A 9,682-nucleotide genomic window follows, 5' to 3' on the forward strand; every position below is an offset into this window, starting at 1 on the left:
CTTCTGCCTGCCAGCCTGATCACCCCCTAACCACTCCGCTGCCAGCCTGATTGATGCCTAACAGCTCCCCTGCCAGCCTGTTTGCCCCCAACTTCCCTCCTCTGCCGGCCTGGTCACTCCTAACTGCCCTCTCCTGGAGGGTTGATCACCTCCAACTGCCCTTTCTTGCAGGCCTGGTCCCTCTCAACTGCCCTCCCTTGCAGGGCTGATCCCTCACAACTGCCCTCCCTTGCAGGCCGGGTGCCTCCCAACTGCCCTCTCCTGCTGGCCATCTTGTGGTGGCCATCTTGTGTCCACATGGGGGCAGGATCTTTGACCACATGGGGGCAGCTATATTGTGTGTTGCAGTGATGATCAATCTGCATATTATTCTTTTATTAGATAGGATAGAGGCCTGGTACAGGGGTGGGGGCCAGCTGGTTTGCCCTGAAGGGCGTCCCAGATCAGGTGGGGTTTCCCTTGGGGTGTGGGGCGGCCTGAGCGAGGGGCCTGTGGTGGTTTGCAGGCCGGCCACGCCCCCTGGTAACCCAAGCGGAGGCCCTGGTATCTGGAATTTATTTTCCTTCTACAATTGAAACTTTGTAGCCTGGAGCGGAACCAAGCCAAGCCTGGGGCTCCCTCTGAGGCCGCAGCCATTGTGTTGGGGTTATAACTGAAACTTTGTTGCCTTAAGCGGGTGAGCCCGGCCAGGGTGTGTGGAAAGCTTTGCTTCCCCTGTTGCTGGCAGCAACCCTGGCCTGCTCTCTCAAGCTCCATTCTGCCGCCATTTGTTTGAATTTGTTTACCTTCTATAATTGAAACTTTGTAGCTTGAGTGGAGGCTTAGGCCTGGAAATGACAGGTGGAAAGCTTGGCCTCCTCTGTTACCTAGGAAACCTTGCTCTCTGTGGCTGTAGCCATCTTGGTTTGGGTTAATTTGCATGCTCACTCTGATTGGATGGTGGGCGTGGCTTGTGGGCGTGGCTTGTGGGTGTGTCGGAGGTGTGGTCAATTTGCATATTTGTCTATTATTAGATAAGATAGACTTATTAACACTCTTAATAAAAATTAAAAGTCCATAGTTCTCCTATACTTAATTCTTCCAAGGCTGAATTCACTTGTAAAATATATGGCATACAAAAGAGAAATTACTTGAGAGTAGAATGACTTTACATCTGAAAATTTACAATTTTAAATAATCTGTAGGCTTATGATAAGTAAATAAAAATATAAATACATTGGGAAAAAAGTTAAATTATTGTGATAAGCAAAAATCTATTTCAAGTTTTCTTCCTTGAAATTGTTACTTAATGAGTCTGTTTAGTTAAAACATTTTATACCACAAGTTTATCAATAAGAAAAATGAAATTAGATGATGCTGTTCTTTACATTTTATAATTAAACTATATATATTATGTTGTTGATATATTTGAATGCTTAAGAATATTCTGCATAGCTTTTATTTATATTTTCTGATAAAGATTTTATGACATACTTTTAAAACAATTTAACTCAACAATGAATTATTCAAATCTATTTTTACAAACATTTTTATATGTAGCTACATATCACAATAAATATAACTGCAAAAGGTACGTGAAAGGCAGTGAAGGGGCTACTGTATGTCAAACTGAAGCATTATAAAGAAGTCAGTTACACAGTATTTTTAATATTGATTCAGACATAAATACATTTTTTTTTAATAAGATCAAAAGGCATAACTTTCATTCCACATGTGCACACCACATGAGCAGGTGCATGAGTGAATGGGGAAGTGTGATGACAGGTCTATGCCCCAAATCAAATCACTGTAATATATATTTCTGCAACTATTATAAATCTCTTTATTTTAACTAGTACTTTCAAGATATTTAAGCAAGTCAGTTTATGTAGCTAAAAGAAATGTGATCTACTTGAGTTCTCCATATCTTTTTGAGATAGTATACAAAACTGCATAAAAATACAGTTTTATGCAATATTTAATCTATACAACCAAAAAAATTTACTTAAAGATTATAGATGGTAGGAACTGTGAAAACAATGTATAGTAGCATTCCAATTCTGTATCACTGTCCTAATATTGTAACTATCTTTACCTTATTTGTAGGTATGTTATAGATTTCACTGGCTCCTTAAACATACTGATGGTACTAAGATAAAAAACTATTATCAACAATAATCTGTACAAAAGATGAATTTTAAAACTAAAATAAAACAAATGTATAATATGCTCTGTATGTTAGGTATGAAAAAATATGTTGGACATTATATAATCAATATAAGTGTTTACCCTGAATTTGCAGTTGTGATATCTGATAATATATGGCTAATAAATAAATCTCCTCTTTTCATATATATACATATATACATATATACCCACATACAAATAAATACACATATATTTCATGCTATATATATGGCATAAACATATACATGAATATAACATACATAACTTAAAATATGTATGTTTTATAGATTCTGGAATAAAATAAAGCTCTTTTAGTTTGATAAAGTGATTTTCCATAAGCTAGTAATAATTACTTATACCACTATTATTAAAGACTATGATAAATCATTTTCAATGCTATGGCTCAGAACCAACCTACACCAAATTTATAGTAGATAGGTGTTAAAAGAGAAGTTCTTTTGAGGATATAAATATTTTAAAAAGGAAGTAACCAAAGTGGCAATATAAAAATAAAAATTAAGAAATTTCAAATGGACTACAGCTATCATCAATTTAACATGAATCTGTCATCCAATATGCTTTCATATTTTTGTTAAAGTTTAAAAAAAAATCCTATAGCTTCAAAGTGGCAGCTATATATCCTGAAAAATATAAGTGAATAGACCAGCCTGAATTAAAAAGGGATTCTCTATTCTGGCACCACATTTATCATATCTGGTGAAAGCTATTAAAAAAAAGACTATAAAATAAATGCAAATAAATGTATTGGTTGCCAATAAGTTGGATGCATTGCCAATGAACTGGATAAAAAAATTAGAACTTGACCTTATCAAGCTCAAATCAGTACACAATACATTTACACATTTGCTTTAATGACTTACTTCACACACAAAAAAAAAAATCAGGAGGGGACCAGAATTAACTTGTTTCTATTGCTCTGTGTATCTCTTGGCTAACTCACAAAAAGAGTAATGACTTACTTTAAGGGGTTTATACCTGGCAAATACAGACTGGAAAATGAACTAGGCCAGCAAAGTACACCCATTTCTGCCCTTGGAACCAATGAAATTCAAGCCAACATGGAGCCAGAAATACTTCTATTTGAGAATGTACAGGAAATCAAAGGCAGAGCTTCTGGTCCCTTTTGAGTAGAAAATGGATTTCATGAGTTACTGGTGAAAAAAATATATTTAATGACAGCATTTATGCAATATGTACTTACTTTAAAATTTAAAACTGCATTAAAGAAGAAACTGGGCTATTTTCACAACCTCCTTCCCAATGAGAATATAGCCTACTATTTGTTGAATAAGTGAATAAATAATACAGGAACAAAGGAACCAAAAAGAACCACTTCTCTCTCATTGACCCTTTGTTCCTTCAGTCTCTCCTGCAAATGTCTCCAGATTTCTATCATCAGGTCTTTTCTAGCTCTCTCCATGAGACTTAATTTATTTCCATTACTTCAACTTCCTCTTATATGGAAATTTCTCTTAAACTGATGTATCAATCTTGACATTTCTCTTATGTGTAAAAGTCATTTGAGTGTTTTTGCTATAACACAATATATGTGTGACTGAAAACACTTCATATTCTGCAAAACCAAGCACTAAAAATGACACTAAAGGGAAAACTATGGTTAGAGTGTACTTACTAAAAAACAATGTTGTTTAAAAGAGATGTAAAATTCCCAATAAATTGAGAAATATCCAGATAATGTGGGATGTGGTCTTTAAAGACGGCAAAGGTAATCTTATGATAGTTTAAGAAGGGCTGAGTCTGCTGAATTATGGGGACTTGAAAATATGAAGGGAGGAGAGAAACACTTCTAAGGAAGAGCACTTGGCCCAAAGAAGCATGGAGTCAATAACCATCATGTATAGTAATGCATTTCGCTGAGTTGGTGTATATTATATTCAGGAGCATTTTCTTGGTGTTGAAAACCATTCATGTGGTAGAAAAATTTGCTTATGAACCATGGCAAATTCTGAATTATAATCACATGCATCCTACTTAAGCAACAGAATAAAAGCTAATTTGTGTTACAGAAACAGTAATTGTAACAGAGCACATAGGATTTCTGTTTATGAAGAAAAAATAAAGCCAACTAGGTATTCCATAAACTCCTCAAACTCAAATAAACCCAGGGTGAAATTCATCCCCTACAGACATATTATTCCTCATTTACCACTTGGTTGGGATAATGGCATTACTATCATTTAGGCTGGAAAAAAACGCTCCAGCAAGAGTGGCAACCACTATGAGACTTGTTGGAATTTGACCAGGTTGACTCCCAACAATACCACTATTCAATTGTGAGCAAATTATACTATGTTCATTATCAAAATCCACATGTACTAAAAAGGAATGACTTTTATATCATTTTTGTTGTTAGCATTAAGTAGAATGATGTTTGACACAATGTCTATCATTTAAATGCCCAATAAAAGGTAGCCGCTATTAAGATTATCTTCAATTTCACTTTATTACTTATGTGACTTAAAGGGCACTATGTCTTTCACTCTACTTCCATTATGACAACTGTAATGTAATCCTCATTATCTATCTCCTAAACAATTATTAAAGTAGGTACCTAAATTATCTTGCCATGATTTCTACCCTTCCAAAACATCTTTTCAATATTTTTACATTATTCTTTTTATAAAAAATGTCTAACCATGTCATTCCCTTGCTCATGTTATTTTACACAATAGTAATATCATATTGTTGACAGTAAATTGAACTAAATTGTAATTGGTCTATCTAATGATATGCATGTGCATCAGTTTTTAAAATTATAAGCCACTGAAATTAAGAACAATTGGGTTTTTAAAAATATTATTTCATGCATCTAAAATCAGAGAAAAACAATTTCTTATAAGAATAATTTATTGAAACAAAATTAAGATTTTCAGAAGTTTACTGAGATTTAAACCAGATGATTTTTAAATATATGCAACTATTCTTAGTTATAAGTTTATCTTATGTGATTTCATTAGTACCAATGACAAAACCCAATAAAAATATAGAATCAATAGGGTATTGAAAGTAACTCAGAGAAATGTCTTCCACTTTCTCCTCTTCATCTTCCAATTTTTATTCCTTCCAAAATATTCACATGGAAGCTTATATGCACACATTAGTTATACACACATTGTTTCCATCTGGAAAATAATAACTCTGATTACAAGACCTGGGAGTATTGGCTTTTTCTAGAAATAGAATTAACTAGGTTATGTCTAATAAATTATGATGTGGGGTACCATCCATGAGCACAATTAGATAAATTTGTCTATCTTCTATTTGCCCCCTAAGAGGCAACGTGACTTTCACAAATAATGTTAACACGTGCTCACTAAGGTTATGTTTTAGTAAATATTTAAATAAAATTTGAAAGAATCAAGTTAAAAGAATCATTTTTCAAGTTGAGAAATATATTTATGAGTGAACTTTTATAATAAATTTTAAAATAAAATAAATTTTAAATATGTTTTAAATTAAATATAGGTATGTATTTTCATATGTGGTTTTTGCAAATGTTTGCTCTGTTGGTAGGCAGATCTAACATAGAACTTACCACTATGTATTACATTAATTAATTAGTATGTGCATCTCCATTAATAGACTGATTTTTTTCAACAGCTTATGTTTTAATTATTTGTTATGATGGAAATAGAACTTGGAGTAAAACTGCTATTTAGAACTGCTTGCTGAATAAATGAGTAAATGGTTCAATAGAACAAACAAAAAATTATCTGTTGTCCTACATGATTGGTATCACAAGATATCAGTATATGTTAAACTTTGGCTGAGTTTTTATTTCTTATCTCTTACTATGATTCATTTTCTAATGCAAGTAGGTCTATCTCTCTTTTTGGGATGACTCATAGTTAAAAGTTGAATAAGAAATGAAAAAGGAAGAAGCAGTATGCTAACCAAAGAAAGTGTGGGCTTAAAATTCAAATACTTCTGGTACAAAATAAAGACATGCCACAGTCTCTCCGTTATCTCCTGCCTCCAACTCTAAGACTATTATGTTTTAAAAACAGACACTAAATTATGTGCCATCAATGGTGTATGCTGTTATAATTTTTTTAGAGTCCGGGCAAATAGGACCAAGGAGTAAAAATTATAAGGAGCAGTACCTGATTTTAGTCCAGTTTTGTTAAAGGCTGCACAGCCGATACCTAGAATAATATCTGGCATATAGTATACATTTAATAAATTTAAAAAATATATATTTTCCAGAGTCCTCTATGTTGAAGAGAAATATAAAGCCTCCTTAGGGACTTCTAGTTTCAGTGCAGACATGTAAAGAGCTTAGAATTCTTCACTCTCATTCTTACATGTAAAAACTAAGCAAAATCAATGACTTTTCTTGAAACTATCAGACAATTGAGTTTATAAGGCAAATCTATACCCTACAATCTGAAGAGATAGGCAAATTCACAAATTCACAGTGAGGATCTATTATCTGAGGCAGAGGCACTGGAGCTGTACAGTGGCAGGAACACTTAATGGAAATTTTCATGAATTGCTAAAGGCTGATTTTGGACTACCCTGAGAATGAGAAACTCCTCGCGAACATGGTTGTAAGAGTGTTCCCACATTGTCATAAGTTTTCCCTTTAGGAACTTGAACAAGGGCTCACAATAATAGCTAAAAAAGATCCCCTAGCTCCGTGGTCGGCAAACTGAGGCTCGTGAGCCACATGTGGCTCTTTGGCCCCTTGAGTGTGGCTCTTCCACAAAATACCACGGCCTGGGCGAGTCTATTTTGAAGAAGTGGCTTTAGAAGAAGTTTAAGTTTAAAAAAGTTGGCTCTCAAAAGAAATTTCAATCGTTGTACTGTTGATATTTGGCTCTGTTGACTAATGCGTTTGCCAACCACTGGGCCTAGCTAGTAAGTTTAGCAGGTGAGAGGAGAAAAATAATCGCTGTGACTATAGCAGAGCATTCTCTCCAGGTGAAAATAATGTTACCAGATTTTTAGTCCACCAGGGGGAGTGGCATGTCTCACACTTCAGTCCCCCTTCTAGCCTTCCTGCTTCACCTTGGATGGAAAAAATACTTACAACAATTAGTCAAGTTCACAACCCAAAGGTGCAGGTCCACTCCAAGATTTAAATTTAATTATAATTATAGAACACTTCTCTTCCCCACACCTTCCCACCACACCCAGAGGAGTATTGTTATTATAGAAAAAAGAGAACCAAGACACAAGCTTTCTTTCAGGAAGAGTATCTATGGAAACCCAAAATCACCAAGGGAGAGAAAAACAAGGGCAGCAGAGGGACATTGAAACCTCTGAAACATGTAATTACAGCAAGCATTAAACACAGCACAACTGCTAGCACGATGATCATAAAAACTCATACTAAGACCTATATACTCAGTTCCTTTTGCTCAGTGCAACATGTCCTACTTTGAACAAAACATTACAAGGCATGCTAAAAGGCAAGAAAAAATCAGTCTCAAAAGACAATGCAAATATATGAACAAGATTTGGATATTAAGGAAGTTTGACATTATCTGACAGGAAAATTAAAATAACTATGATGACACAAAATCATTATTATTAGAAATGAAATACAGAAATTATTAGATTTCACGGACATGAAGATAATATAATAATATTATGAATAACTATATATCCCCAAGTTTATAACCAAAATAAGATGGACTAATCACTTGGAAAACATGGTCTGCCAAAACTCATATAAAAGATAGACGTCGGAATAGGCTTATATTTATTAGGGAAATTGAATCACTAATTAATAACTTTTCAAGACAGAGAGCAGCAGACCCAGATGAGTTCACTAAGTGAACTCTACCAAACAATTCACGAATAATGTATTCCAATTCACTATAATATCTTCCAGGAGATAGAAACAAGAGGGGATCCTTTCTAGCTCACTCAATGAGACCAGCATTAACCTAAAAAGAAAAACTAGACAAAGACATTACAGGGGGGGAAAAAAAAGAAAGCTATAGTCCATTATGAACACAGATGCAAAACCCTTCAACAAAATAGTAGCATACTGAACCTAACAACTCATAAAAAGAATTGTAAAACATGACCTAGGTATGCAAGGTTGGTTCAACAATCAGAAAACCATCAATGGACTTCTTACTTCCGCTTCCTTCCAGGAAGGAGTAGGTGCCTTGCCCGGTTTTCTCAGACAGGTAACGGCTTTGTAGGCTTGAGATGTTTGGGCTCAAAAGAAATGCATTCATCGGACTCAACCTCTACCGGGCAAGTTGAGGGCCTGTGGCAGGCAAGCTGGGGGCCTGTGGCGGCAGCGCAGCCTCACCCCGCCTTCAGGAAAAGGGCTTCCGACTGCAGGAAGGAAGCCGCTGCCCGCGAGAGTCCGGGGGAGGGCAAGCAGCACGGTGATTGGCGGGAGCACTGGCGCTATCCCCCAAGCCACTCTCGCAAGGGATGCTGGGAGGGTCGCGCGGCCCTCCCTCGCCCCTCGCCCATTGGCCGACGTCACCGCGACCCCTGCGAGGTGGCTGTTCTCGCCCATCAGCCGGGTGTTGCTGCCTAAAGAAATGGAAGAAATGGAAGCTGTGGCAGTCGAGGCCTTCATGTCGCCCCGAAGAGGAGCTGGACAGGTCTGAGCCGGAGCCTCTCAGGAAGCAGCCGGCTGCCCTGCCCTTGGAGCTGGTCCGGGGAGGCCAGTAATGGCCCCGGGGCAGGTGGCTCACTGCCCTAGACTCCGCCCCCTGCGGTCCCTGGACATGATCCCTCAGTACCTTAGGGAACAGGCTGCAGCCCCAAGGCCCAAAGCCCAAGGGCCGGCGGGTCAGGGACGGTGTGCAGGAAGGAGACTGCCTTCCTGGGTATGCTTCGGAAACGGGACACCAAAAACGAAGACAGCGCCAAATCTTTGTCTCAAGTGATGGTTCATGTTTTGAGCGACGGAGTAACTAACGGGCAGGATTGTGACTCTCATTTCTTTAGGTGCCTTGGTAGCCACTATAAGAGTATAAACCAAGAAAGCTGCATCGGACCATTAGCAGAAAACAGCACAGGTGTTCTCGTAGGGACAAAACGAGACTGGCTAGTCAAACAAAGAGGCTGGGATGGGGTTTGTGGAATTCTTCCAGAGGACCTAGAAGGCGGCATCAGAAAGGTGTTGCTGGCCTTTGCAGGTGTTGCTGGAGTAGGAGCTGTTTTGGCATATCTAGTAAGGTAGCCTTTCAAATGAAATGATCGACTCTTAACCAACTCCAGGCACGGAATCCACAACCATCTGCTGTGAAACCAGTGTATTTACGAAGTTGGACTTCAAGCTGTCCAGGCTGTAACCTCCAAGCAAGGTAGAAAAGCAAGTGGCAAGAGGATTATGGCTAACAGGAATAAATAACATGGAAAAAGGAGTCCCCATTGAGGAGTTACTGTCTGAAAGAAGCAAAGTTAAGTTTCAGCAACAGACAAACTTTGGAAGGCCCTGAAGGAGGACTTTCAGATTTAGTGAAGATGGACGGGTGGAGAGACTTGATATCCTTGT

General features: G+C 37.4%; 1 pseudogene; it reads left to right on the forward strand.

Annotated features, from left to right (window-relative positions):
* Window positions 1–6,752: 6,752 nt before the first annotated feature.
* Window positions 6,753–9,367, forward strand: LOC114234524 (induced myeloid leukemia cell differentiation protein Mcl-1 homolog; annotated as a pseudogene).
* The last annotated feature ends 315 nt before the right edge of the window (window positions 9,368–9,682 follow it).

This window comes from Eptesicus fuscus, chromosome 14, assembly GCF_027574615.1.
Source record: "Eptesicus fuscus isolate TK198812 chromosome 14, DD_ASM_mEF_20220401, whole genome shotgun sequence".
NCBI lineage: Eukaryota > Metazoa > Chordata > Mammalia > Chiroptera > Vespertilionidae > Eptesicus > Eptesicus fuscus.